Raw genomic sequence first — 27,634 nt, forward strand, 5'->3', positions numbered from 1 at the left:
AGACAAAGCAGAAGGACATGTCTGACATAAGCTGGAGCAGCCTGTTCAACTCATTCAGCTCTTGTCTCAGACAACAAGCTCAAATCCTTCCAAGTACAGTCACCCAGGAGTACAGAGCTCAAGAGAAGGTGAGGTGACCCCACAGGCACAGCCTTGGTGAGCAATGAAGTGGTTTCAAGTGAGGTCAGTCTAGCAGCACCCATCCTGCTGGAGAGGAGGAGGAGTGTTCTTCAAACCCTTGAGTGGGAGACATGAGGATCACAGGGAACAAGGGCCCTTCTCTGTGAATTTCAGGAGAAATAAGAGGTGAACTGCAGACAGGGGAGGACAATGAGGCTGAGCTTCACCCTGCAGCTGCCCTGTCCCTGCTCCCCAGCCCACCCAGCCCAAAATCATGCTGTTCCCCTCCCCCAAAAAAGGTAGCCAAGATTATGTTAAGCAAAGTGCTTTTGTGGAGAGATCTATTCTGTTTTTTCTCTCTTATGCACTTTGTCTTTCAGCTTTGGCTCTGCTGCCATGAAGCAGCACTCACTCTGACCACAGCTTGGCTCTGGTGCAGCTCTGTGGGACCAAGGAGAGGACACCTCTGTGGTAAGAGTCTGATGGTACCCAGGAGCAGCTGGACTTCCCCAACTGGTGAGTGAATGGGATGGCTGTGTTCTTCCATCCTAGCTTGAAGAGGCATCAGGTCCTATGAATTTAGTCACTAAAATATAAATCTGCTCAATTTTCAACTATTTTTGAAATGTGTCCTAATAATCTCTCCTCCTCAATAAGTCTTTGCTGGCACAATGTGACATTCAACAGGCTTAAAAAAAAAAAAAATCCTCAGCTTAAGCCAATCCAGATCTGACTTCCCTCCATCCCTACAGAGCATCTCAGGAATTGATCCTTCCTGTGCTGTGAACAGCGGGCAGACAAGCAGGATTCCTCTGCAGTCAGGATACAACACCCAACCTCACTGTTTCAACAAGCTCCTGCCAGCCCCAGGGATGTCACCCTGTGTTATTAGCACAGTGCTGATGACACTGCTGAGCAGATTCCAGCTGGATCCATGCACACAAGCATTTCCTACTGCCCTCCACTTACCAGAGCTTTGTGCCACAAAGCTCAAACCCCTCAGCAGAGCTAAAGAAATGCAGTGAAACCCAGCTGCAGAGAACACCAGTCCCCTCTCTGCTCTTGCTGGCTTGCTGTAGGAATGGGGGGTGGGGGGGGGGGGGGGTGTATTTGCAGGGCAGAGAAGGGAGAAGGTCTAAACAATTAAACCTATGGATGCAGGAGGCTGCATTTCCTCTCTAAAGCTTCCAGCCTCTTCTACAACCCAATGACATTGGCTTCTTTTGCAGTTCAACTACCCAAGGCACCTTCTGCCATCCAAAAGGCAAAGTGGGTTCCATAAAGACACAAATTTAAGAAAACCAACAGCAGAATTAAAACAATCACTTTGAGAATAAGAACCAAGGAACCATTTTCTTCTGGCTGATATTTCCACCAACCACCGATACCACTTCTTGGCAAAACCTGTTCCCAAATTTGGATTTAAGCACTTTGGTCCTTAGAAACAAAAAACCCCCCAAAAACTAAAATCAAACTCCACAAAACTATTTACAGCATCAGGAAAAAACACTACAGGACAGAAATATATCCCATTTATCACTTAGCTCTGGATTCTTGGCCAGCCATGAAGACTGACCTTTCAAAGTTTAGAAAAAATTCCTTCGTTCTCCATGAGAAACCAGCACAAAGTGGATCAACCCACTAAAAAGCTGTAGTATTTTCCTTCCAGTGACATGCAAGGCCAACTGTGAGGGATGAGTATTTACAGCCATAAAGGTTTTCAGTGTTTCAGAAAGATTCACTTGGGAGAAGAGAGGAGGGTCAAAGTCATCTGCCTCTTCAGCTGGCAGCTCAGTGTTTTGTCACTGATACTGTCTCAGAACTTCCAGCTTGGTCCATACACCTAAGAGTTTCATTCTTTAAGTGTGTTTATTTAGTTTGGTTGGGGTTTTTTGTTTGGTTTTGTAGTTAGGTTTGGGTTTGGGGTGGGGGTTTTGCATTATCTCCTGCATTGTCTCCTCTATTCTTTCAAAGGACAGAGAGTACAAATACAGCACTAGAGACACTAAAAACAACTTAATATTCCCCATTTTCTTTTTAGATCAGCCATATGGGATTCTCTTGTGTTCACACTGGAGTTCTTTTCCTCATGACAAATATAGAAATATCTACTTTTGTGCAGAAATACAAATTACACAATCAGTTCTCAGTTTTAGGTGCTGTAGCGACTTACATAGGGGTTGACTGCATGTGTATACAGGAGGCCTCTGATTCAGCTCACCTGCACACTTCTTCATGTTTTTGGAAGTTTCAACATCCCTCTGACCCCAGATGGGCAGGAAAGCCAAGGAACAGTTTGGTAAAATTTAATGTTTGCTCCCATCAAATACTAGACCATCCCCCTGCCTCTTTTCTGAGCCTCCAGAGGATGGCCATAGGAAGCTGGCTACTGATGGCCACTCCTGCCAGCACACAGCTCCCAGCCCCAGGCAAGCTCTGCTGCTAGGGGTTGCCCAACCTGGCTAAGGTCCTTCAGGGACTCAGAGTAATGCACCAGAACAAAACACCCCAGCAGCCTTCTGCTCTACTGAGCAGCCACAGGCCACTAAAGCAATAAAACGTGTCACACTGAGACACTGCTTGAGCCAAAATGCATGTCAGCGAGTTAAAGGCTTGTTCCTCACACTCAGCATCATCCCTGCAGCTCCTGAGCTCTCCTAAGGAGAGTCAGCTCCAGTGCAAGGCCACTCAGCACTGGGAAGCACAGTCTGGGCACACTGCAGAGATCTCCAACACCCTCATGTGTACGATGGGACCCCAGCACACAAAAGGATCAACCAGAGACAACCGGTGCTTAGAGAGAAAAAAAGTCTAAAATTCTACCCAAATTTAGGAACTTCAGATGTGTCCTTGGCTTTGAAGAGTGATGATAATCCAGCAGGATTTGCGTAGAGCCACCATGAGAGGTGAGAACAGGTTCTAAATACAATCCTACATGACTGAATTTTAAGCACTCTAGTTGGATCTTTTTGGCATTACAGTGACAATCTTGGCATCATCACTCCCACACTTGTCTGCAATTAGCAGTTGCCACATTCAAGCCTCCTTTTGTTCATTAATGTCCAGGTCCTGCCTGACACCCCACCAAGGTGGCAAACGAGGCAGCAGAGCAGGCTAGGAAGTGTTCTGCTGGAGGAACCTCAATCATTCCTGTCCCATCACCTCTGGCCACCACAATTTTCTCTCTAAATTGAATAATCCCTTTTCCCCTTGCTCTGGTTTTCTGTGACAGCACTGTTAGTGCCATCAGAAATCGCAGTAGGTCAGAAAGCAAAGTCATTCTGGTACCTTTTCACACCCTGATCGACACAGAGTGTCGAACGCCATGCAGTCAAAGTATTTAGCACCTTCAGATGGAAATTAAAAGTTTAAATCTACAAAGAGAACCCCAACAGGGTGAGAGGTTGCCATTCTGATTCACTGTGTACATCAATAAAGAGCAGAACCTGATCCAATATCACATGCAACGTACAAGAGTAGCTTCAATGACACAAGAACAGTCCAGGGAAATTTGTGCAGAAGTGCATTCCAGACACAAGGCATCTCAAAGGTGGTTTCCATTCTTACCCATTACTTATTCCTGGCCTGTATCAGGAATGGTGTGGCCAGCAGGAGCAGGGAGGTCATTCCTTCCCTGTACTCAGCACTGGTGAGGTCACACCTTGAATGCTGTGTCCAGCTCTGGCCCCTCAGTTTGGGAAGGACCTTGGGACACTGAGCACATCTCAGATCTCAATCTCCTGCAGCTATGCTGAGAAAGGGAGAGGGCTATAGAGAGATAATGATACACATCCTATCCCATCATTCCTTCCTTCTTTTATTTTATTGGTAAATTTAAATTATATAATTAAGAACTAGCAGCTGCAACTCAGAGAGGCCAATATCATCTATGGATGACTCACCCTCTGGTTGGGCTTTTTTTGGGATGTGTTTCTGAGGTGGTGTCATTCCCTCTGCCTCCTTCCAGAACACACTCCTTGTTTTCCTGCTTGGATACTGGTGTGCATCTCTGTGGATCCTCTCTCTGTCAGGCTACAGGGGCTGCCTGGTTTTTAGGGTCATGTGCCCAGTGAGAGTCCAAAAGAAGTAAAGGGGCATCAGGTCACTCCTGCCTCTGTCACTGGTGAGGCAGAAATGAGAAGGATGAAAACACCCCTGAGACAGGCAGGGACTGAAACGAGCAAGGCTGAGAAATGAAGGAAAGCACTGCCCTGGAGAAGAAGAGGCCACTTGGTGCTATGGTCAAGGGATGACAGCCAAGTGACAGCTGAGTTTTACTGGAGGACCCCTGGACACGCACAACACTGTAGTACATAAACCATGAGAAACTGAAATATGGAAGAAAATTCTTTCCCTTCTTTCTACAGAATGCTGGGATTTCAGAGCTTTTTCCTGCTGGGAGGAGCTGTCTGCCCTGGAGGTTCTCCTGCACTCTAGCACAGCTTTTGATGTGCTTCAGGCTGAGTCCTGGTGTCTCAGAACTGACTCAGGCTTGGCCCACTGCGATTTGGTACCTGCCACTAAAGGAGCTGATCCCCCACTGCTGGCAGATGCTGAGCTTTTCTGATGTTCCATATTTTTAAGTGCTTTTGGGACTTCTGCTCTAAAATGCTTTCCTTTAATTTCCATTTAATTTCCTTTAAATTGTCACTGGAGCTGTTGATATCTCTGACGTGTGTCAAATGCATCCTTTTCTCTGCTGTCTCTTTCTCCCCCACTATGCAGTACATATAAAGATTTAAAAAAAGATTTTCAGCTCAGCACTTTGCTACCTCCTCCACACTTTCTTGAGCATTCAGCCTCCTTTTTTTTTTTTTTTAATTTAAAAACCCTAACATAGTGCACCCAATTGAACACATAATTGTTTCAAGTAGAGTTTCCCTGGAGAATTATATAATCTCAACCTGTCTCCTTTAGGCAACGTATAATCATACAATCTACTGGCTCTTTGTTTCTCTTCTTTCTTCTTCCTTTTTTTTTTTTTCCTTACCTCCCCAATACTTGTAATAAGCTTTCCACCTTGTCTAGACATATCTGACATACACTGCATTTACCTCATCTTCAGCTGCTGCAGCCAGGAGATGCAGCAGTTCTCCTCCTTCCAAAACTACATCCAGGATCTCAACACCCCCCACCTGAAAAGTCCTTATTCCAGCTGCTCCTCTGCCAGTGCTATTTCTACCCTTGTAGAAAGCTTTGTGCTTCCAGCTGTGTATTTAATCTTGTGAGGGATTTTTTTTTAATGTTGCAACTGTAATCCAATTAGGTTGAGGGTTCCCTTTTTAACAGGAAAATATTTGCAGTGACTGAAATTGGCCTGAAAATGTTTGATGACTAAAAATGTTTGATGAAGAATACTCTTACCAATAGTCTGAAACACTGCTGCAGCTCCCAGTTGGAATTCTGGAGGAACCTCTGGTCAGCTGCAGTTCCTGTGGTGCTGCATTGCTTCACACCTTCAAACTACCATCAAGAGTCCTGGGCTAGCACTGCTAGCACTCCATTCTCCATAGGCAAAAGGCCCTGTCTTCCCAGCCCAGTTTGAATAAGTCCAGACCTTCAGCTCATTCTAAGACAGAAATTAAGTTTTCTTTGAGTTTGGCAGGAAAATCTTTCCCAGTGCACAGCTTCCACAGGGGCACAGAGAGCAGAAAGCAAAATTATTTGCAATCATGTATTTGAAATGTGTAAACAAAATTACCTCAGAGTGAGTTCACATCCCTTCAGATCTTGCTTTTGCCAACAATCTAGCAAATATGTTCCCTGGCAGGAATGTTTGCTGAGACAATGGATCTCATGTTTCAGCCCTTTGTTCAAGGTAACATTGAAATATGTAGAGGTGAGTATTTACCTCTCCAACCTGATCATCAGAACTACCCTCATCCACTTGGAGATTAGGAACATACCACATACCTGAAGTGTCCAAACATCGAAACTCTGAATCCAAGCAACAGGTTTGAAGATTGTGTTTGCACACCCTGAAAAGTCCCAAGTACCAGCCCCCTTACAGAGCAACTGCAGGGCCATGAAGAAAGGAGGAGACAGCTGGAACCCGATAGGGTTCCATCCAGGGTCCCTCACAGGTAACATGTCCCACGTTTACACAGGCACTTGTCATATCTTTGAACTTCCTCAGGCCAGCTGACCTAAGAGTTCCTACATTTCCCTCACAATCTGCTTCTTCCTGGCTTTCCAAACTCTTGTTCCACCAGAAGAAAATTATTGCCTGTGGCACTGAGACACATTTAAAGCTTCACATCCAGATCCTTCCCAACTTTCTCACGTTACTCCAGCCTGACTGGTGTTGATGTTACACTCTTCAAGCATCTCTTTACTGAGAGGGTAGTCAAACACTGAAACAGGATTCCCAGTGGACAATTAATTCCCCAAGGCTGTCAGTGTTTAAGAGGCATTTGGACAAAGCATGTAACAACACACTTTAACTTTTGGTCAGCCCTGAGTCAGTCAGGCTGTTGGAATGACACAATCATTGTAGGTCCCTTCTAAATGAAATAGTCTATTCTACTCCACCACGTGTTTCCTAATTTAGCCAGCCACTGACACTTGCAACCCATTCCCAAATTTGCATGGCAGCCTTTGCAATACCAGTAACAATCCCAAATATTCCAAATGCACATACAAGAAATCCAAAAGCAATGGTTAGTTTCTTTTTCAAACATATGTTTTTGTTTCTCTATTTGCCTTTGAATTTCAGAACCTTCAAGGACTGCATTTACCAGGTTGTTTCAGGAACTGCCATGTGCTGCTGAAAAGAGACATTTCCTTGATCCAGGACCTTGGTTTTCAATGAAAACTCAGTGTAATGTGGCAACAGACTGCTGTGACCCTGATACGTATCTCATTTGCAGTACTTGTACAGAAATGAATCATTCCTAGATAATGATTTGTGGGATTCTGAAGTAGCTGTGAGAGAACAGCAGGCTGCACTTCTGTGTCTGTCACACCACTTCCAGGTGAGACCAGCAATGTGCTCTGCTCCCCAAAGGGCAGGGCTGAGTACACCAGACAGCCCCAGGAGTCAGAAGAGCTGCCCTCTTGACTTGCCCATTGATTCATTCACCAGTTCCCAGGAAATCACCAGAAATTATTCATTTTATCCCTCACAGAATGGGCTGTGAGGGTTGCTCCTTGAAGGGAGCAGCAGCTCTCCATGACCTGTGGCTGGGACTCATTACAAACACCATCCCATAATTCCTCGTGAGCTGTGCTGTTCTCATGGCAGGACCACAACACTGGCAACAGCAAAGCAAACTTCTGCAATTCCATACACGTGGTAAAGGGAAAGCAACTAAAGCCCTTCTCCCCATTTAGATGCCATAGGGAGGTCACAGAACAACAAAACAACATGAACCCTTGGGGCTGTTCTTTCTTTTGGTGAACATCAGCTGGAATTATGTTTAAGGCTGGAAGGTCTCCACTTGCTCCTTACTTTGGTAAAAAATCTGTGAGGGAACTTTCACTGACTCCTTCCCTTCTCATCCCAGGTGGGAAGCCACAGGGCTGTATCCTGGTTAATAGGAAAGCTAGGCTTGTACCTCAGTTATTCCCTGCTGTAACAGCTGCATCCTTCCATGGAGCTAAGCAGGGGCTGTTCCTTGGCCACCATTTGCTGCTACCAGTCCACCTGCAATGGCCAGGGCCTGGCCACCATGTCTGGCAGCAGTGCCCTGGGCCACTACTGTGCCTTAGAAAATTGTTTCATCTCCTAACATTGTTGTTGTGAATATTCCTTGTCCCTGGCAGCACCAACCCACCAGAACGTTAATGAGAAACTAACAAAGAGAGCCAGGCTAATGAGAACAGTAATGAAGATTAATATCTCCCCAGAGCAGAGGCTGACAGAGACCTAGTGCACCACAACGGCATTTAGAGGGTCAAAAGTGGGTCAATGAAAGCTAATTAATAGCAATTTTCTCTCTTATTCTTAATTACAGAGTGGTGTGTAGGGATTTCAGATAAGCTGCTTGTCCCATTCTGGATGCTGAACTCCCAAACTGGGAGCCACAAGCCATGCAGGAATTTGATGGACACCTGGGCATAGATCTCTCAACCGGGAAACAAGCAGAGCCAGGAGACTGGGCAGGCTGGGCTTCATCCCCTGACAGCAACCAGAACTTTTTGGATGACTTCATGTAATACAGCACAGGTCCTCAGTAGGGTCCTGCCTTCTTACTAAGGCAGCAAGTGATGTCTGAGCAGGAATTTCGGGTCAGGCTGTGGTTTCTCCTCATCAATAAGCTCCTGGTACTCTCCAGCATCCTTTGGAGCCAGTAATCCTTCAGTACAATTCCCTGATGCACAGCCTATCAGCAAGGAGAGTTAGTTTTGTGGTTTCCAGGCATGGCTGTAACAAGTCTGTCAGAGGGACTCATCAAAGGTTGTCACCTACAACAGACACATTATTATTGGACTGAAAAGCATGAAGCAGCACAGGAAGACCCTGCAACTCTAGGGAGCCTTGCCATTTGAGAATTTGACTGTTCCCAAGCCTGTTTCTCTCTTCTTCTGTGACCTTACCTCACTTCAACCCCCTCACCTTGACTCCTGGCCCACCAGAACTGTATGAAGACCCTTTGGTGGCAGACAGTGTAGCATCCCAGGTAATGCTCCTGCCTCTGGTGCTTGTGTGTCTGTGCTGCCTCATGCAACAGCCTTTGCCAGGCCTTCGAGACACGACCATCACACCCACATGAAGGAGATGCTTCTATTCCTCCTTTGTCTGCCCTGGGTAAACCCACACAGGAGTGGAAAATACTCAACAATTCCCCAGGGCCACCCTGTGCTGAGAGGCTGAACTGGAGAAGAAAGCACCAAGGTTGGCTGCTCTAGATGAGCATAAAGCTGCACTTGGGCTCCAGCCAGGCAAGACAGGAATCCTAAGTGGAAGCAAATCCTCTGCAGGCAGGGGTGTCCTGCCAGCTCCCCAGTCTCACAGAGAGAAAACATGCTGGGGCCAAAGAAAAATCAATGACTTTGCACATGTCTTTGCAAGGCGGCATTCACAGAGGTGACTGGCACTGAAATTGCCCTACTTACCACAAAAAGCAGTGACAGTGCCACCACCACAGCAGGGGACAGACAGAGCCCAGGCCTTATTTCAGCCCTTGAGTTGTAATTGGAGCAGGCTGTGCTGCCAGCAACAGGATCCTTTACAAGATCAGAGCTGCATCTTCCACTTTTAAAGGTAAGACAGCTGTATTTAACTCTTGTCTTGCTGACATGCACAGCACCAGTCCCTGCACACTGCCCAAGGCAGCACAGAAGTGAAGGGGAGAGGAAATCAAGAGACACCAGAGATTCCCAGTGGTTCTGCAGCACCTTTGCTGGAACATGAGTGTGGGTGAACATTTCACCTTTGAGAAACATGCAGCTTTACTGCTGGATAAACAGGAGTCACTTCTCAAATCAGCACAGCAAACAGAAACCATCCTGAGCCTGTCTACCTTCTCACATGGGGAGCATCTCATGTCCTTCTGCTCCAGCATGAGCAGAGACTGAAGTGAGCATAATCAAGGGCTGGTCCAGGCTGTAGGTCTGTATCTAGGGGCAATCTGTGCTTCTTGCTACAAATGTACTGCCCAGGCACTCAGTGCAAACGCTGCTCTCATTTAAATATTTAATAAAGTTACTTAGGTATTCTGCTGAGTATTTAAAGGAAGTACATACCCACCTCCTATTGATAGCAGAAGGACTTGGGCACCTAATTCTGATGGGCTCCTTTGAAAACTCCGTCTTTCAATGCTCAAAGGTCTGCTCTGAATAGCCAGATCATTGCCCATATCATGTGTGCACTCTTAAATGATTGGCAGTGGAGCTACCTTACACTGATTCACCTTCTTCTGACTCACAGTCATTTATTTGCACTATTTCCAGCACCAGGAATTGACACAATGATACATGTTTTCCATACCTTCACAAGAGAATTCAAAACCACCACGAACGCACAACTTCATGTCCAGCCATGCCAGGCTCCCCTAACTTCTCAGCCAAATGAAACCAAACACATCTGTTCTGAGCTGTAGGCATGCTGAACCAAGTCTAAGGAAATATTATTCCAGAGAAAACCTTTTCCCCCATTTTAAGGCAAATTCCAGCAATGTGAAGACTGCCAGGCTCAAAGACAAAATATTTCCTCTTGACTATGAGCTAGTCCCTCCTGGCTGGTCTTGGCTTGTGCCTCCACACTGTGAAGGAGGGAATGCTGAGAGGGCTGAGAAAGCCCTCCTAGCTCTATGGTGCTTTTCTAGCTTTGGGGTTGCAACTGTCCAGCAGCTGCTGCCAGCTGTGACACAGCTGTGCCCCAGCACAGAACCAACCAGCTCCCAGCAAGGTCCACATGAGCCACCTCCAGCTGCCACACGAGGCTCTGAGCCCCTGAGTCCTTCCAGTGCTGCCCAAACTTCAGCCTGGTGACCAAATCCCCCAGAGCCCAGGAGGGGCCACGTTCCTCTAACACTTGGGTGCTTCTGCAGGGATGTCTGGCCAAATAAAAACCAGCAGAGGATTGGTTTCATCTTCTTAATCCAGCTGTCAATTTAGGTGCGTTTCTAGACTTGTGTTAGGCAGTGGAAGGACCTCAAAGTCACTGAAATTGCAGGATAGTGTCATATAGCAGCCAAGGTACTGGGACAGTAGAAAATTTGGCAACATTTGAACTAAACCATTTATCTCAGGACCGTTTCCTGAGACAAACCAATGGAGATAAAACTGCTAATTTGAGTCTCAAGCCAGAGCAATGCCCTTGGATTAGCTGAGTGCAGAGTTAGGGAAATTTCTCCCAGAGCCTGACTCTGATTCACTCTTCAAACTCTGAATCACTTGGTTTTAGCTCAGCCACCAACTGCAGCTAAGAGCAAAATGACCATGTGTAGTTCCCCCAGGGAAATATTCTCCATCTGCCTTCCCACAAGAGAGGAACTGAGATTGCTCCTGCTGTGCTGGCTCTGTGGGAAGCAGTGGGTGGCAGGGGCAAAGAACAGCCAGCCCCAGGACAGGATGGCTTTCTGAGTTTTAATTTGGTTTTTTACAGGCTGAAGGGAGACCTTCAGACTCAGTGAAATTCTAGGGGATGTGAGCTCTGGATTTGGCCTCTGGGTCAGGGTAGCTCATATAGCAGCCAGTTTAACTGGAAAAGGAAGGAAGGCCTTGAGCAATGGCAGTGAAAAGCTGGGCAGGGATAGGTCCCATATGAGTCCAATCCAGGATCAGACCAGGACCATAAAGGGGTTCAGCTCAAGACAGGCTTTGTCAGAGCTGTTCAACAACTGCAATGTCTCCAGCTCCCAGCATCTCATATTTTCTGCAGTCCTTACAAGCAATTGGATGGTCACAGCTGGGAGCTGAAGAGAAGCTGCTTAAATTCTCCAAGCCCCAGCTGTGGGGGCACTGAAAACAAGCCATGCCTGGGTGGAATGATTCACTGAAGCCATAAATGTCTTTTCAGCAGCACAGGCAGGCAGTGTGGTCTGCTTGTTGCTGTCGTGTTGTAGGAGTATGGGAGCATCTTACAGCTTCCTGGCTGGCATCCAGCTGGGGCTCTGTTCTAACATCACAGAATCACTTTGGAGATTTTCACTAGCTGAGCTCTGTTAGAGGACTGCAATGTGGCCACCTGACATGGAGATCAGGTCAACCCTGTTTATTGAGGGTTTGCCTGGACCACCCCCATTAAGGATCTTGTGGATCTCACCTATGGAGCTGAAACAAATCTGCTTTGTCTTTAAAAAAGGGGCAGGGCTAAACAAACTACTTTTGTGATCCACTTGTATGCCAGAGACTCAGCTCCTCTAAAAATTAGGACCATTAGAAAAGACTGTGAATAGCCTTTGTCACAGTGAAAACTGAGCACTAGGCCAGGCTCAGAGAACACAAGGCCATGCCATGCCTGTCTCAGCTCTGCACTCAGGTAACCAGGGAGACTGCACTGCTGAGCAGGCACGGTGATGGTGTGAGGCTGGGCTGGAAAACAGTGCTTTTAGAAGCTCTCAGCAATGTGGTCAGCACTGCAGCTCCTTGGAGAGGCTCAGCAGAGAGACCAAGGCTTGAAGCTCTGTGGCTGAGTCAGTGCTGAACTCTCCATGGACGTCTCTCAGGTGTCAGGCCCTGATCAAAGCAAGGAAGGGAGGACACAGATAGGTCCATGGTTTGTGACCAAGCTTTGACTTTATTGACAGGACCCAAACCCCACCTGGCATTACCAGCCTGCACCATCCCTGTGCTGGGGCTGAACCCCAGCTCTCTGCTTGGCTCAGTGCTGAGTTCATCACTCTCCAGCCACCAACCCTCAGTGCTCTTCCACCCAAAAAAAAAAAAAAAAAAAATCAGAGACACAGTTTGTGTCCCTGCAACACCCTACAGAGGCACAGCTCATGGCCAGACATGGGTGACTGTATGGGGGGGTGACCTTGAGTCCCTACAGCTCTCCACTTGGTGCTGCAATAATAAACACACCCCAGCCCATTGCTGACTACTCTGGTGGGTGCATAAATCAGAGCAGTTCTGAGCTATGGCTCAGGCTAAGGTGTGCCATAGCTCAAAGGAAGCTTTTCTCAAGGTGGTTTGCAACTCTTTGCCTTCATTTCCTCAGCCTTTTAGGGGTCATTACAGAAGGGGCAACAATTGCTTGTAAGATACATAATTGAATAGAATAAATAACAACTACTGAAACATGAGGATAAGTATTAAAACTGACTAAAAGCTGTCCAAGCTGAAGAGAATTAAAAATACATGAAACCCAGCTACAAGCCTAATGAACAATTGCTACACAACTGGTCCTAAATCATCTTTAAAATATATATTTTAAAAAGACACTTTTAAAATTACAGTTTTTTTTAAAAAAAATAAAATGTTAAGAAAAAAGAAATCAAGTACGGCCTTGTAAAGATTCATTTAAACTATACATGGAAAATAACTCTGGACTCCTCTTTTCCTCCAGTATGGATTATAAGAAATCCCCAATCACTTTTTTGCCCGTTTAAGCAGGTTCTCTCTCCCTGTGCCTCCTGGACACTGTGTGCTCTTCCAGCATTAAGGACAGCCAAATGCAATTTAGCCAAATTTACACCTTCCACTCCATAATATGTGATCTCTGTGTCAGCCTTCTGCGTGGGGATGGATGGCCACAAAAGGTCAAATGCACCATTTGGTAACACACTCTCCCTTTTCTGGGCTTCCTTCAGCCTTTTGTTCTCCTCACAGTGGCAGCTCCCAGCCCTGAGACCCCATTTACACAGAGAGCACACGGCACCTCTTGGTCAGGACATGGCTGGAGCACCTTTTAGGCACAAAAGCCTCCATTTATCACAAACCCAATTTTAAATGCAAAAGCAGGTTCTTAAAAACAACCAGAAAAAAGCAGCAAGCCATCAAGGTAGCAGACTGTGATGGATACTAGCCATGCACTTAAATGTCCTGCTGAATCAGGGCCATGGCCTATCGATTACAACGCTGCATTAATGACGTAATTTTCTCAGAAATGATGGTGGAGTCTGGATCTTGGCCAAGGTTATCCAACATGTACAGCAACAACAGTCCCAACAACAGCCTGTGGATCTGCCCCCATGCCCCCGAACTGACAGCACACCTTTCCATGCCCTGTGGGTCCAGCACTGGGGGTCCCTGGGGTTGGAAGTGCCTTGTCTAGCCAGGGGCAGATCTGAGCTGGGGAAATTTGTGCTGATTGCAGGTGGACTGTGCAGAGGTTTACAGCTGGGCCTGTTGTGGTTTAACCCAGCAGGCAGCTAAGCACCACACAGCTGCTCACTCAGTCCCCCCACAGTGGGATGGGGGAGAAAATTAAGGAAAAAAAGCCATTCCCCCTTGTTCTGTCACTACATGCTCTTGTAAAAATTGCTTCTCCATCTTTCTTATTATCAACATTATTCTCCTTCTAATTCCAAACCACAACACTGTACAAGTTACTAGGAAGAAAATGAGCTCTACCCCAGCTGAAACCGGGACACTAGTCACTAAAAGTGACCGAATTAATAAAAATTAATTAGCTAGCATTAATCAAATAAAATCCATTAGCAATCACTCTAACAGCTGTACAGAAAGGTTACAAAGGAAAGTCTATTTAAGATTCAAACCACAGCTCCAGCACCATCCCCACTGTCTATATTTAATACCACAATGCCTTAACATTCCAGGCCAGGTCCCCACATGGAGTACATCTCCAGACTGTAGTGTGGTGCCTGCTAAGCACCAGGCAAGGCTCTGCCCTCACTGCTCCAGGCAGAGCTGTGCACAGAAGGAGCAGCCATCAGGCAGAAGATGCTGGTTTTTTCTGCAGTCTCAGCTGCAAAGGGCTCATCCAAACTATAGGCACTGCCAGCTTGCTCTGTGGTCCCTATCCTTGCATCCCTTTGGCCAACCTCAGGAATGCACAGAGCCAGGACATGCAAATCTCATCTCATTCATCCTGAGCACCATCACACACTGCTAACAGGCTTTGCAGCCTCTTCATGTTCCTGCAGCAGTGCTGCGAGGGGCAAGCCTGGAGTTACAGCAGCTCATCCTGAGCTGGTCCTGGGAAGCTGCTCTCTGTGTGTTGGTGTACCTGCCCTGAAACACCTGAGTCAGACATTGCAGCATCTCTTCAATGTACAGAAGGTTTCTCCTCTCCTTCCTCTTGCATCTTCACCCCGAATTTTAAAGTGGCTTAGTGACAGCTTAAGTGTCACTGTTTAAAGTGACAGCTTTCTGTCACTCAAGCCTATTGCCGGGTGGGGTTTCATTTCCAACATGTAGGGACATCAACCTTGCCCACTTTCACCAGGAGCAGCACGGATTTCGGCAGGAATTAGCGCCGGGGATCCAGGCACAGGACAGCCAGAGCAGGGTGCCAGCCGTGCCCTTGCCAGCAGCTTCCCCATTCACAGCTGCTGCCCTGGGCTAGAGCCGGGTCACGCCCAGCTGCGCTCGCAGGGCAGCTCTCGAGTTAATGATGCAGGAGAGCAGCCGGGTGTGACTCCGAAGGAAGGAGAGAATGTGCTTCCAGCTTTTCCATAACAGTTAATCATTAACACCTTTCATGGTCGCAGAAGGTGCTGGCCTCCTTACAGCTCCCCTTATCAGCCATAATTATTTCCTGATCTGCTCTTGCCTGACTACCCGGCAGAATTATGCACAACACCCCTGAATCACCTGACTGCAATTATTGCCCTATATCCCAAGCCAAATGGGTCTCTGTTGTGTCAGCTGCAATATTTACAGCATTACAGTTATTTCTCCCTGCCCGTGCCCAAACAAAGTTGTTCTACCCCCCACCTCACCCTTTACACCATTCCTCTTTCTGTGACAAAACAAAACAGTCATCTAAATACCTCAGCACTCCTTTCTCCTCTTCTTACCCAAAAGCAACAGCTCCTCTTGCATAAGCCCGGGGCGTACTGCTGCTATATCCCTAAGTCCACTTTAAGTTTTCAACCATTTTCATTTTATGGATATTGCCTCAATATCTAAATGAATACATTTCTATTTACACTTCTGTCTTTTTTCTTTTTTTTTTTAATTTTCTGACAAAATAGTCCATGTCCACAGAGGAGAGAGATGTAAATCCATGGGACAGGTGTAAATGTGTCGCCCACATGGTGTGTTATCTGCCTTGGGAGGAGAGTTCAGAGTCACCAGCTTAACTCTGTTATTGAATAAAATTGAATAGAGTACACTGACTGTCAAGGTTGGTCTGAACAAATGCAGCCATATATGAGTGATATAGTGGAAATTGCCAAGAGTGGGAGGATGGCTTATATTTAGGTAAATAAAAGAAACTTAAAAGCGAAAACTGGAAATGCAGCCCTTACTACAGCTGTGGTGAACAAACCTATTCTCAGTGAAGAAGCTGCTGTGTAGTCTGTAGGTAGCACATGCCCATGTAGCACACATGCTGTCCAAGAGTCTTATATCTAAACACTTACAAATGGGAACAGAGGTATCCAGGCACAAAGGGGAAGTGTGGAGCAATGGGAACGTGATAATTCATTATTAAATTCATTTTCTCAGTGAGACAATAGCATCTATATAAAGGAATAAAAATGCAATGAAGGGGGATTTCATCTTTATTACCAAAGTTTAAGAAAAAACTTTTTCAGGGAAATTCAAAACCACAAAAGGAGTAGGGGATGTACACAGAACAAGCCCAGGGCCAGATTACACTGGTGCTGTTACCAGCACCAGTGCCTGACATATGGCTGACTCAACATCCAGGAGGTTACAAGGCCACTCTGAAACACTTGCAATCTACAACTCAAACCAATGCTTCCTCTTTCTTCCTAGCACAGCATTCACATAACCCAGCCAGGAATTCAGGGAGGTCTCAAACATGACCAAGAATTTGGAAATGCTTTGGTCTGCTTGTCTTGATTGCTGGAGCCAGGCCACTTTCAAGGCTGACCAAGCAGATGTGCCCCATGCTCCAGGAGCATAAATAACACTGGCAAAGTATAAAATCAGAAATTGTTCAGAGCTTACCTGCACATGCAGTTCTCCACCCTGTGAGCACACGGTGCTTCCTTCTGCTCTCAGTCATCTATGATTTTGCTTGGGGTTGCTGCTGGTAGTGCTTTAGAAGTTCCAGCTTGGGGCTCAGAAAGGGTCACAAATACATGTGGGATCTCAAAGGATCACTGAAAGGCTGAAGCAAAGGCAGGTAAAGCCTTCCTTTTTAAAAGGCACCATGAGAAGATGATCCTGTGGTTTGTCCAAGTTGTGACTTATGGGGGGGAATGTCCCTCTCTTAGCAAGGACTGACAAGGCATGAAGAAGAATAGATTGACCAGCTATTTTTGCAGCTCCTTTCTCCATGTGGGAGGATGCCTCAGCTCAGACAAGAGGTGGCACAGGAAGGAGACCAAGGTCTGCAGAGATAAAAAGGGCAAAAAGGTGACTAAAACAAAACATTTTGGGATTTCTCACGAACACCTCCCCCCACCAGACCAACACCCAAATCTAAAGCCACTGCAATCACAGGATGCTTTAAAAAACATCAGGATGCTAATGCCAACAGATGTGACCAAAGGCCTGAGGTTATGCCAGAGGATGGATCATACTACAAACAGTTTCTCTCTTACACTCCTCCTACACATGTTACTGGTTCCAGCCAGGGAGAAGATAAGAGCTGAGGTGAGCCTCTTGCCAGAGCCTGTACAGATGTTCCAGTGATCATTGCCTCACTACTGGGTCACAAGCTACGTTCCACCCTAAGCAACACTCAGACATGCAGCTCCTGAAAAATGCTCATTTGATTTCCTGCAACCTTTTATTTCAGGCCTTATTCCTGTTGCTTCCTTTTGGCTTATTCTTTTTCAGCATTAAAAATACACCCAATTTTAACTTACTGAGAAATACACTGCAATAAGCAGCCCTGCAAGTTGATGTCAGCTGTCTGTCCACAAATAATCCCAAAGTCCCCCTTTACTGCTGCCTGTCCATGTGCCCTGACCCATAACTAAAGAGGTCTCTTCTAGAGCGAGCTCAGAGCTCATTCCCTACGGTGCACTCTCAGCCTCTCTGCCAAGACAGCCAACACCAGAAGCTATTATGGAAGTCACTCATTGTGACATGATGTCCCATCCATGGGGCACACAAGTCAAACCACTCCAGCAAGACCCACTGGAGCGAGGGAGTCACCAGGGAGCAGCACAGGGCTCGCTTTTCCCTGCAGAGCACGTCTGGCGCTCTCATTCATGGACACCACAGCTTGACCTGACCACTGAACTACCTAATGCAACAAGCCCTCTGTAAACAGCAGCTGTGGAAATTAATAGCACCCTTCTTTCCATTTTCAATTCAGTTCGAGAGACTTTAATCAAATCTGATGAGGGACAATGTAGCCAGCAATGAATTTATGCATGAAGCACCTTACCTGCACTGCAGTTATGCCTTGTGCCAATGCTCCTACAAGTCTGCCACCAGAGAAGCTTAAACAACTTCTAAGGGTATCTGGGCACTACCAGACCATGCAGGGCAAGTTATGGCTGTGTATTCTGAGTTGCTCTCTTATTTTATTGTAGTTCACCTCCCTGCTTAATTGGCATATATGGTGTTGGACCTTCTCTGTAAAATACCTAAAAAGGATGCTACTTCTTTGGTTTTTAGTGGGTTTCTATGCAAAGTTCCACCTCAAGACAGAGCTAGGACCCTGACCTTTAGCAAATACTTGCATCTTCTTGTTCAGGCCTTACTGAGCTGTTTGGGACACATTCCCATGCTGCAGTTCCTGCTTCACTGCAGGCATGGGTGGGAGTTTGCTGGCTTTTCCCAGCCTGGAGCCTGTGCCCGCCAGCCCCAGGGCATGCAGGGCCCTTCCCCCCATCAAGCTTCATCCTGCCCATCCACTGCTCAGCCTTGTTTAACCACAGTGAGGGAAGCAGGGAGTTGTTTCCTGCCTTCTGAGAAACATTTCATGGAACAGGAAAAGTTTTATCACTCTATTTTTCTGCAGGAGGTTTTGGCTCTCAGGTAAGTTTTCTTTCCTAAAATCTAAGTCACATATACATCCCTCAGAAGAAATCCCACAGTAGGGATGAAGGAAAAATTGGGTTTTGGTTAGCAAAACCTGTTTTCATACACTCTCCTACCACCAAAAGTCCTGAAAGGTCCTGATGGAAATAGCTGGGTTTGGAGCATATGTGCCTATCAGAAAGCTGCAGCTTCCAATGAGCACAAAAAAACCCAAAAAACAAAAACAACCCCCAAACCAAACAAGCAAACAAACACCCAAAAACCCACCCAACAAACAAACAAACAAAAAAGTGCTTCTGAGTTGCTTTATGTTCTGAACCAAGCCAAGAGACAGGGCTGGTGACTGGATCACAGCAGAGTGCAGCTCACAGAGCAGTGCCCCAAAGACGCTACAGGCGCTCCCTCCTCCCGCCTGCTGGAGCTGCAGCTCCTGTGCTGAGCTGCCAGGGCCACTCTGTCCCCGGAGGGAATCCCCACCACCGGCAAGACAGATGCCACCAGTCACATCCATTCCCCGTGGCACAGCCAGGCTGTCAGCCCCGGTGACAGCTCTGCTGTGATGGCTCTCAGCCGGTGCCCAGAGCACAGCCAGCACTGCTGAGCATGGACAGAGGGCTGCGCCTGCCTCTGCACATCTACAGTCACAGCAGCAACTTTCTTATGGTTAAAGAGCTTTCACTCCATCTTCCAGGCCTGTTTTTTCCATTTTCCCATGTTTGGTTTTTTCTTTTCACATGAAAACCAACCCATCTTTATTGCTAACTATACATGCAAAGCCCTGGGACTGGACTATGGTTCCCAGAGGAGAGCACTGGAAGGCAAAAACAGGGAAACAAACTGTATTAATATGGTTTCTGTTTTGCACAGGGGCTCCACCCTCTCTTTTAAGACCATGCATTCAGTTAATGAGAAACAGGGTATTCCCACCCCTCGTGCACGATCCCCTTTTTATTTCATACACAGAGAGGAATTAAGACATGAGACTTTCTCAACCACTTCCCACAAGAGCTGTCTCTGGCTTTGACTTTGATAATCCAGCTTGACTGATCTTTCCCTGGCAGTGGCACTGGCTTCAGTAGCCAAAGTGATGGATGGGCTTTACAGCCTTTGGGATAGCTGGTTGAAGAGAAGTGCCTAAAACCAGCAATTTATGCTTTCTCATGTTCCTAAGCCACAGGATGTTTATGGAGACATTTTTTCTTTAGTGGTGGCTTTGAAACAGGAGCAAAATAAAAATGGTGAGATTCTCAAGTAGCTGTGCTGCACCCATTGCTAGAGGAGACTGAATTATATGACTGGGAAGCAGCAGCAGATGCTCAAATTTTGCATCATCCCAAATTCCTGATGACATTGGCTCATACACTGCTTCCTCATTTCCCTCCTTTATCTAAATTTTAACTCCAATCTCCTGGGCCAGGTGTGACAGGAGTGAATGCTGTTGTCTGCAGGAGGAAATGAAGGTAGGAGACAGGAGAAGACAAATAGCTCAGCTGCCACAAAAGACAGGGAGGCATCAGTGCAGTCTCTGTGCATCCTGGAAAGATGAACACGAGTAATTTTAGGCAGTTAGAGACATCAGAGTTGTCAGGTCACAGTTTCAGATAACTTGGGAAAGATTGAGCAGAATATGAGTTTATCTCTGCCATCAGAGGATCTCTGATCACTTGGGTAATGTAACAATGGCTGAAACTTTAAATGCAGTCAGATTGATAGGCCCCATTAAGATGCTCATCACAAGCTACTAAAAACCCACTGATTTATGGCTAGCAGCAGGAAAGTTCCCTCACAGGCAGTTATATTTTTCTTCTTCAGCTTTCAGAGCTGCTTTTGTAGAGGTTTCACTGTTTAAGCACTTAGAGCTTAATGAATACTCAGACAATTGTCTGATGTTAAGCTCCCTGGATGCCAGCAATGACTGAGGTTGAAGATAACTTCGAAAAGAGCCCAATAGCAAACGGTGAGCACCAAGGCTCCTACTGATAAACACAATTGCTTGGTGCCCTTCAGAGCTTAAATTCGTGACCAAGTTACCACAAAATGAATGCAAATGCACTTCAGATGACCTCAGCAACTTGCTGTGTATACAGTCTTAACCCTTAGCAAAGCAGAGGGATCCAAGTGACACAGGCATGCATGGGCATTGCAGCAAATGTAGGGCAGAGACAAGCTGAACACAGCCCCAAACACCCTTCAAAGCCAGAAACAGGAAAAAAATTGTGAATTTGCTTCTTCCACACTGACACAGTGTCTAGGGCAGGAACTGAGAGGGTAGTCCAAGATGTTTCTGTCTGACATAAACGTAATATTTAATATCTATTCAACAGGAGGCGTAAACCTGTGTTGGCTCTCCTGGAGGTTAACAACCAGGAGATGCTGAGCACAAGCAGACAGCAAAACTGAGCTGTCTCAACACCTGAGAAATGTTGGGACTGATACACAGCTGTGTGTCATCAAGGAATGTGACATCCAACCTACTTTCTCATTATAAAAGCAGCAGGACTACGTTTTTAGGAAAATGACAGTTTCAACATCCTTTGTACTTGAGGACTTTCCCAACTATCACACAACCATAGAGTAAACAGATGCACCAGGGTAAATTCAGGTAAAGAGTGACTCAGGATTTCTGAGGCATCATCAAGTGCAAACAAGACCTTTGAGATCAATTACTGGCTGCTTAAAGTAAAACAGAACTGGCAGATGCACTCAGTGTCACAGGGCAGTCACCTTTTTCTCTTTAGAGGGGATTTTTCCTGGAGATCAGACCTCTGAAAGTGACATCTTCACAGAAGTGATCTGCAGCCATTTCCTCACAATACACAAGGAAGGCAACTGCTCTACATGGTCACTCCATGTGCCCCATTTCCTCTGGGAATTGTCTTGTTTCAACCAGGAGAAAACCACCAACATACTGAGTTCCTATGAATTTTGAGAAAACTGGGAGGCAAACAGAGCAAGAAGTCTCTGCTGGTGCCCTGCTAAGGGAAGAACTGATAAACTGAGCTTTCCGTTGACACCAAAGAACACACAGAAGGATGTGTTAGACAGCAGATCTGATGCTGCTTGTGACACTTCTGGCTTCTCTCTTCCTCTGTGATGCTGCCTGATGTTCTCCAAGCAGCTGAGATCCTGCCTTGTGGGACACGTCCTGCTCCTGACCACTTGTGCCAGCCTTGTTGGCCTTGGCCTTTAAAGATGCTCTGCCTTTACCTAGAGCTTGGGGGCAGCTCTGGATTCATAGTTCAGAGTCTGTGGTTTACTTCTCAGAAGAAGCAGCAGTTCCTGAAAACCTCTACTGGCTTTCAAAGGAGACTTTTTCTTCTCAATGCTTTCAATGCCTGAAACCCTCTCAAATCAATTTGTTCCTGTAAATGTTTAGGGACTCCTCCAGCTTCCTAGAATGCCCTGGGCTCTCATCTGCAGGATCCCTTTGGAGCAGGTCGGGAGGACACCCAGCTAACCAGCCACTTCCCTGCCATGCTGGGGGGTTTGAGTCACAGCCTGACTGGGCAGGAAGCTGAGTCCTGGTTTCTGTAGGCCTGCAGAACAGCTCATCTCTACACTATGTGTGAGAGAAATTCTTAAACTTTTGTTCACAGAGAGTGGCAGCTGACACTCCTCATATCACAGAGAAGAAAGGGGAGGATGGAAAAATGTTTGCCTCCCAGCTCTTACTGAGGCTTTAGAATGAGAACTTTCATGGGGGGCTGGCTCTTCTCCAACTTTCTACATTGCTCCTTTGAAGCATCCTGCCCTAAGATCCCTTTGAAAATAAGGTACAGGTAGTTTTAATGGGTAAGTTATAGTCTTCCCCAGGCAACTAAGATAACTGCAGACAATCCAAGTGAGAATCCTTCCTATATCTTTTATGGAATGACCCTGAGAGACTGGAAACACTGAAGCAGCCTAACAGTAGGATAGTGTACCAGCACAATATCAAAGCCTCTCCAACAGAAGTTCCCCAGATTTTCCAGTACTCCCTCGTTGTTCAAAGACTCCTACTCCATCAAAGCTCAAACTGTTGCAGGACCAACAGATCACGTGAGAGGCATCAGAGAATTATTAATTTGAAAGAAATGGGTGGAAAGTGTGTCAAGCACGCCCAATCTTTGAACTGGGTACTTTAGAAGATCATTGCAAAATAAAACACAACTGCACATTCATTTCTCTTTAGGAAGAACATATTGCACAAAGCCACAAAAGCTACATGACCTTCATGTGAAGGAGAACAGAAAGACCAATCTTCACTCATTGCAAATTGACTTGGAAAGGCAACAAAGCAATGCCAGTTTCCACCAGCTGACGATACGACCAAATGTCTGCAGTGCTCAGAAGATGAAACTGTAAGGCCTATTCATTGCAAACCCTTCTGGGCATATGGTAATCAGGGAGAAATTTCTTTCCAGAGATCATTATGGTGCAAATAGAAGTCCATGATTTTGGCTTGCAGTGGAGGGTGGCATCTATTAACTGCATCTGGCTGCAGAAAATCCTACAGTCTGTGCTTCTGTCTGGTAGCTTGTGTTTATCTGCAGCATCACCTTTACTGTATTGTCTCCAAATCCCTGTGCAGAAGACAGACCAAGTGCAGAACAATTGTTTTTCCATTGGCAGTGTCTTGTCCAGCAGCACTGACAGGAGGGATCCATGCCTTGTGCCCATTCTGGCATCTCATGGGAGAGGTAGAACTCAGTGCCTCTGAACTGAAGGTTGCTGTTAATGCACCCTTAAAGGATAATGGCACTGGCCATCTGCCTAGAGCCCACAGCACAGGCAGGGCTCTGTTTAGGATCATTTCCTTACAAAAGTGAAAGAGGATGCTCTGTGTTTTCTACAGTGACACGGAGACCTGAAAGGGGAACTTTATCTTTGTAGAAAAACCCCACTGCTCCTGTTTGTAGCAGATGCTAAAGGAACAAATGGTGAACATCCCTCCCATCCCAGGCTGTACCACTGACACCTCTAGAACACCCCAAATTTTGGTGGCATCAGCACTGAAGTAATGTCCAGCATTTTCCACTCTAAGACACTTACAGAACTTTATATTGGTGACACTAATGCTGGCCTAACATTAGTTAATAGAGAAATGAAGATATAAAAAAAAAAGTATATATGCCTGATATTCAACTACCCAGCAGCCAACAAACACCAAAAACCAAACAAAAAACCCACCTCCAAAAAAAAAGCCAAAATCACCCCAAAAAACCCCAAAAACCAAACAAACAAGAAAAAAACCATTAAAAAACCCAAAACAAAACAAACAAAAAATCCCCCAAACAAAAAACCAACCAACCAAAAAAAAAATCCATCTAATTGAATGCCTCCTAGATCTCTTATCTGCACTGGAAAAACTCTTGGCAAGAAAATAAGTACTGGCCTGATCCCATAAAATTGCACATGAGAGAATTCTGATAGCCTCCAGTTTGGATAAGGAAATCACAAGCAAAGATATATTTTGTAACCAGAATTCCCCCGCACACAAACATTCAGCACAGGATAGTCATAACAGCAGAAGGAAACAGATTTGTAAAGGTTTTTTTCTATTAATAAAAGTGGCCAGTATGTTTCCTCACACTTATAGCAGCACTGGGCCCAGTGGCACAGAGACCCTCCTGTCCCCAGTTTTTAGGTGAGCTGAATGCTGGCTGAGGCAGGATAGTCCAAGATTGGACTGAAAAGCTAACTTTGCTGTCTCTAGCTTTGAGTCTGCTCATGTCCATCAGCTCCATAAGAGTCATTCCCAAGTTAGTCCTTTTTCTTTAGTTTGCAAGTTAATTAGCAGCAGACTGAAAAAAGAAAGGGTCGTTACTTGTGGATACAGAGATGCCAGACTTCCTAAACTCCAGGGGAGAGAGGACAGCAAATTTGTGGTTAACCTTGACTCCAACATCTGCACAAGAGCACTGGGTATAGAACAACATTGACACAACTTGTGCTGCCCAAAGGATACCAACAGCCATGTCCCAGCTGCTGTGCACACTCTTCAGGGGTCAGAGCAGGGAGCCAAAAGAGCCAGGGAAGCTCTTTTGGTGTTTCCACAGCAGGAACAGCAGGGAAGCAGATTAACCCTCCAGCTGCACCTCCAGAGGTATAAACTGTAGCACTCAGTGCATCCATGGTCTAGAAGGCTCTTGTAAGGCAGAAACATTAAATTACAGGTGACAGGGTAAGGCCTGCAGCTGGGAAGGCTCTGCCAAACGCACTGGTGGAGGACAGACCTCTGAAGAGCTATGGAGGGCAGATCTGGCTACAAGTAACACTAGCTAGCACATAGCTAGATTACACATCAAAAACCCTCATATGCTCAAGGAGGAATGTCAAAACCAGGCACAGAGTTCATAGCAGCTGAACCCTTCCACCTCTGAGTCCATGGGCTCTTCCCCAGGGGGCTGAACTCAGTTACCTCTGAGGTGGAAGACAGAAGAAGGCTTGGCTGGGTGGATACTGCATGGACAGCCTCACCTGTGGGCAGGGGACAGCTAGAGCTGCAGCCAGCAGCACTCTACAAAAGAAGCCTTTGACAGTGACCTCCCAGCTTCCCTGGCCTTCAGCAAGGCTGTGAGCCCAGGAGACACCAGCCTGAGTCACACTCACATCTGGCCTCTCTGCTCACCAGGACTGACCTTGAGTTTCAAGTCATCACACCTTAAAAGTAACCTCTGCACCAAGGCAACCCATCTGACTTGCAAAAGATGACGCAAAAAGAAGATGGATCAGAAAAAGGTGGCAGGCATGAAAGAAAGGGAAAAAATATGAACAAAGAGAAGAAAAGGAAATATGGAACAGAGCAATCTTCTACTCTTCATTCATGTCATGTTCTGGCACACTTCTTAGCTTTCCTCTGCAGCCCCCACATTGATGCAGACAGCACAGAAATCAGGTGCTGGGCACAAGCCCTGGAGTGAAGTCTGACACTGAGTGCCCTGCAGCCACCCCCATCTTCTTCTGTTCTGCCTGACCAGGGGGCAGGGGCTCTGATGGCTCTGATGCCCACCATAATTAAGCCCTGCTCATATTTTCTCCCAAGGAACTGTCATAATTAAGTCAATGAATTATGGATGTGTTACTTAACTGAGACTACGAACCAGCTTGTAAAGAATTCACTGGAAGTCTCGGTCTTGCATTACAAAAAGGAATGTGACATTCAAGAGCAGTATCATTAGCAGCATAGCAGGGTCATGCCTGCACTCCTGAGTTCTCCAAGCCTACAGATTTCTTTGAGCATCAGAAGAAATGACAGGATCAGATCTAGGGCATTAGTGTCTTTGTTCCTCATTAGGTCATTGAAAACTCTCTGTGCTCCCAGAAGTCTCACTATTTACAGCATTGCTCCAAGCAAATGCTTTGGGTGGGTGGGAGCTCCACACATGTTAAAAAACAAGGAGCTTCATGGCTGTGGGGAGGTTCCTCTGAAGACCATGCCCAGTGCTAGGACAGCAGTGACTGGCACAGAGACAGGCCATGTCCCAGCTGTATTTTCTCAGAGCACCTGCATAGAAGGATGATATGGAGAGAAAAAGAGTCACTTCTCTACACATAAAGATCCAGGTAATCTTAAAAATGCTATTTCCCATAGAGTCACTGCTGTTAAGTGCCAGGGAAATGGGGTCTTCAAATGAAACAGTTCTCAGACAGAATCTGTCCAAGGCAGTACAACACATTTACTTTTGGATTTTTTTTTTTAATTAATAACACTCAGTAACCAAATAGAGTCAGAGATTAATCATCACACAGATCTCGTTAAGATAATCATTAAAGGATAAAGCACAAAGCTACCTTCATTTGAACATGGCTCTTCTTCCCATCTACTTTCAGATTAATACTGAGCCACAACTTTTTCACATCAAAAAGCCCTGTATCCTTCTCTCTCTCTAAATATCATTGATCTATCTAGAAAAGAGAATGCAGCACAACTGATTTTTGTGATTGAAGTCCCAGGTTGCATTCTCAGTTCCTTGCCTGTTTCTGAAATCAGCTCTGCCAGTAGAACTCTTGTTGGGTTAGACTGTGTCCTTTGGAGCCCCAGAGCAGGACAAGTCTATCCAGTGTGAGCAAAGGTGGTGTGGTGTATCCCATACTGATCCTCCCATTTTTTTCCAAAATCTCCAGAAGGCATTCTGTTGCTAACAAACAGATTGTGACTCACTGAGACATTCAAAATTACATTCCTGTAATTTCCATCTTTACTTCACTCATCCAAATCCAGTCTGTTGTGGCTTGCCCATCTTCTGTTTGGCAAATCCTCACTGGCTGTCCTCATATGGCAGTAGAGTATGTTTGAACATCAGCTCAAAAGAAGTTCTAGCCAGGACAGTGTTAGACCAGTTCCTTTAGGTGGTGAAAAACAAAATGAAGCAAGAACCTGAAATATCAGTGTATCCTCAGTATCAGTAACGCAGTCTCAAAGAAATGAAAAGAAAGAGCTCAAGCCCAGGAAAGTGAGGACAAAGAAGAGCCCCAAGTCACAACAACATCAGTGCATTATCAAAAGCACCCTACAGAGGGGCTGTAAAGTCCCCAAAGTGTGGGATGCAGTCCCTGCTCTGCCCAGCAGGGAATGAGAAGGACCCACCTAACAGGCTGGCAGAGCTGGCCAGTGGCTCTGGGACCAAATGTGCTACAAGTGAAACTTAACATCCCAGTTTTTATTCCACATATTGTGCTATTTAGACTCCAAGAACACCAGCAGATCACTCAGGAGGATGCCACAGGGCCTGGATCATCTTTCCTAAAACATAAACTGCTTCCAGCCAACAGAAGGGGAGGACAGGCATTGCTAGGGATGGTTGGGAGCACAGACACTGCTAAGATATGGCAATACTTCAGTGTCTACTCTGCTATTCATACAGTTATTGATCACAGTATTTGAATATGGGGCTTTTTAAGAAGACACTTGTTTGGTTTTAAGAACCACAGAATTCATAGAACATATTTAAGCTGCTTGATTATTTTTTTCCTCCCATCTGATAACAGGGCTCTGCTCACACTTTACTACCATGCCTGACATGGAAGCTTTCCCAGCTTCACACAGTAG

The 27,634-nt window shown here is 46.0% G+C and overlaps 1 long non-coding RNA gene across 2 annotated transcripts in view; it reads right to left on the reverse strand.

Moving 5' to 3' along the window:
- The window catches only part of LOC132332240 (uncharacterized), a 158,925-nt gene that overhangs the window by 64,969 nt on the left and 66,322 nt on the right, over positions 1-27,634 (reverse strand). For both annotated transcript variants that reach the window (XR_009487843.1, XR_009487842.1), the window contains one exon: positions 16,612-16,997. This is a non-coding gene — a long non-coding RNA (uncharacterized LOC132332240). The remainder of the gene's footprint in view (positions 1-16,611; positions 16,998-27,634) is intronic.

Source organism: Haemorhous mexicanus, chromosome 11 (genome assembly GCF_027477595.1).
Source record: "Haemorhous mexicanus isolate bHaeMex1 chromosome 11, bHaeMex1.pri, whole genome shotgun sequence".
NCBI lineage: Eukaryota > Metazoa > Chordata > Aves > Passeriformes > Fringillidae > Haemorhous > Haemorhous mexicanus.